This window comes from Mus musculus, chromosome 4 (genome assembly GCF_000001635.26).
Source record: "Mus musculus strain C57BL/6J chromosome 4, GRCm38.p6 C57BL/6J".
In the NCBI taxonomy this organism is placed as follows: domain Eukaryota; kingdom Metazoa; phylum Chordata; class Mammalia; order Rodentia; family Muridae; genus Mus; species Mus musculus.
The window spans coordinates 25,307,419-25,310,864 of record NC_000070.6 but is presented as its reverse complement, the minus strand read 5'-3'; the positions used below and the strand labels follow the sequence as shown (position 1 = coordinate 25,310,864).

Sequence of the window (3,446 nt, the reverse complement as noted above, 5' to 3'; positions counted from 1 at the left end):
GTTCTTCTTGAGTTTCATGTTGTTTTGCAAATTGTAACTTCTATCTTGGGTATTCTAAGTTTCTGGGCTAATATCCACTTATCAGTGAGTACATATCATTTGAGTTCTTTTGTGATTGGGTTACCTCACTCAGGATAATGCCCTCCAGGTCCAACCATTTGCCTAGGAATTTCATAAATTCATTCTTTTTAATAGCTGAGTAGTACTCCATTGTGTAAATGTACCACATTTTTTTGTATGCATTCCTCTGTTGAGGGGCATCTGGGTTCTTTCCAGCTTCTGGCTATTATAAATAAGGCTGCTATGAACATAGTGGAGCATGTTTCTTTCTTACTAGTTGGAACATCTATTTGGATCTTTCTATATGCAGCTGTTCAGTTTGACCAGCAGTATTTGTTAAGGATGCTGTCTTGTTTTTGCAGTGTGCATTATTTGCTTACTTATCAAAAACCCTTCTTTTGCTCTAGAGCTTTCAAGTGCAATATTAAAGTTCTAGTATAACTTCTCTCCATTTTTTTCATGTAGGCATTTAGTGCTATGAACTTGCCCCTTAGAGTTACCTTCATTGTGTCCTACAGTGGGTACGGTGTGTGTCCATCCATTTCATTCAATTCTAGAAAGTCTTTCATTTCAAAGGCCTTTTTTCATCTAATGAGATGATCATATAGTTTTTATCTTTCTGTTTATTTATATAGTTATAAATATATCCACTATATATGTTGAACCATCCCTATATCTCTGGGTTAAAGCCCATTTAATCATGGTGGAAAATCATTCTGAAGTGTTCTTGGCTTCAGTGAACAGTTATTTTATTGAGAATTTTTACATCTATCTTTATAAGAGAAAGTAGTCTGTAATTTTGTTTGTTGGATCTCTATATGGTTTGAGTATCAGGGTAACTATAGCCTCATAAAATGAATTGGACAGGGTTTTTTTTTTCTGTTTCTATCATGTCTTCTATCCATCTCTTCCATCTCTTGTATTCTATTGGCTCTTTTTAATTGTGTTTTTATGCTGGTGTCTAAGCATTTGGGATTGGAGAGATTGTAATTCTCCATATTGCTATCTGGTCTTGTCTTTGTTGGGTGGGTATTTATGTCATAGTTTCTGTTTCCTCTCTTGTTCTGGAAATTTTTCTGGGGTACTGATAGATATGGCCACTGAGTTCCAGGTAAAATGCGTTTGGGGGTATTGAGACCTGTCAGGGATGGGAAATGGCTTATGAGGACTGACAGCATCCACAGGAGGGAGGAAAACAGGGTGTTCCACCAGGATCTGCTTAGTCCTCTGGGAATGAGGGCAGAGAATAAGGAGAGGCCAGGACAAGTGGTCTGTTACAGAGCTGGGGATGACACTGGTGGAGAAGACTCATAGAAACGGAAGTAGTAGCAGTGATCTGTAGTTAGCCTAGTTGTTTCCCTGTCTTGAGTAACCTGTTGGTTTCTAGGTTATGCCTACTAAATTCAGAGGGAGACAGGGCTTAGATAAGCAATATGATGGGGAAAGATTAGGAGGGGAAGATCTGTATAGTCCACTGGAGATGGATGCAGGATAGGAAGGAGGCGGGCAACACGTGTTCCGTTGCACAGCTGAGGATGAGAGAGGAGGATTGAGTCTGGAAGTGAAGACAGAGAGCTAAGGGACTCAGCCTACCCAGGTAGAAGTGGCCTTCAGGATTCCAGGGAATTCTAGCTGAATTTGGGTTCTGCTTCCCTGTTCAGAATTTCACCACCTGTCTTTTATAAGGTGAGTTCACATGCAGATATCACCAGAGAGCAGACATGGAAAGTCCAGGAGGTACATGCGCACTCTTGGGAGACGAAAGGCTTTCTGAGCCCACTTTGATAGAAACTTACAATAGATTCCATATAAAAAATTCTCCCGGGCTGTTCCCCCTTTATTTACTAAAAATACAGAATTGAAAGTTTCTTCCCATTTTAGCACTCTCCAAAATGGGTAACAGAAGATTCATTTCAGAAAGCTACAAAAGGTGTTTAATCATTCTAGCATGGAGCCCACACGGACACTACCTTGCTGATCACAGACCCTGCAGAGACCTAAGGAGTCGCCAATACACACGTTTCAAAGAAAGCCAGTCAGCAGTGCGTTGTGATAGGCGGAGGGGCAGAATGCTGGCGAAGACACAGAGTAAAGAATCCCGAGAAGGTTTTGGTGCCATTTCCATTTAATGACCCAGTAGTATTGCGAGCGAGCTACATGACTCTGGCTGTATCACGCCATAGTGTTTCTACGGAACTGCTGCAAGGATCCACGCCTGTTAGCTGGCATCATCGGATCGCAGTGCTGGGCACGCAGATGCAGCCCCAATTCCCACAAAGACTTAAGGCTGGGGTGTATAATGGAGGTATTTTTTGCCAGGTGGGAGCTCTTTGGTGAAGACTCCTTATCGTTTGGCTTCCTCTTCAGGGAGGTCGGGAAGGACCATCATGCTCTCCCCCTTCTTCCAATCAACTGGCTTTGCTGCTGTCAGCTGAAGAGAATCAATCACTCTGAGAATCTCATCAAAGTTCCTGCCCATGATGGCTGGGTAGAGGATAGACAGCTTTAGTTTCTTGTCAGGGCAAAATAAATAAATAAATAATAAAAACAAAACAAACAAACAAAAAACCCGAACACCACACGGGCGGTCACAGGCATGTCATTATCATCCTTCTCTACTGAATCCAACATGCCCAAAGGATAGCAAGGTCCCTGTCCTCATCGTCGATGATGGGAAATGGTAATTTTTCTGTGGGTGCTGTACCACTGTAAGCATTGATGTCCTTGCTCCAGGCAAGGTGATCCTCAACACTGTCTACAGGAAGAGCAATCAACTGAACGTTCCTCTTGGCAAACTCTGGCGATAGCTTTGCAGCTCTGCCAAGTTCTGTGGTGCACACTGGGGTAAAGTTCCGTGGGTGGGAAAAGAGAATGTCCCATGAATCTCCCAGGAAATCATGGAAGTAGATGCGGATGGTGGTGGTATCGGTCTCAGAGTTGGGGGCTTCGTTCCCAGGAAGCAACCCTTCGGGCATGGTGTCAGTGGTAACGCTGAGAACAAGGAGGCACAGCTGCAGCAGTGAGCAGCTATTTTCTTTTTAAAGGAGTTTCGATGACAAAAGTAAATCATGCGAAGCCTCTGCACACTGGTTTGCCTTTGCATGCAAAGAATTGATTCTCTATGCCATCCATCCCAGCAGGCACCGTTTGCTCTAAAGATGATCTTTCTATACTGCAAGGACAGGTGTGCCTCTCTGTCAAAGTGAGGGAAAACTCTAGTACCCCATGTTTTGTGAATTCATTGTAATGAACTGAATGCCATATCTGCTGTAAAATTAGTTCATCCCCTCATTAACACCAAACATCACTCAATACCCTCCCATCTTTGCCTGTCAAAATAAATATGACCAAAAAAAAGATTTTTAGAAAGACAATATATTTAACAA

At 42.5% G+C, this 3,446-nt stretch overlaps 1 pseudogene; it reads right to left on the bottom strand.

The window, feature by feature from the left end:
* Prdx6-ps2 (peroxiredoxin 6 pseudogene 2) lies at positions 1,726-3,088 on the bottom strand (annotated as a pseudogene).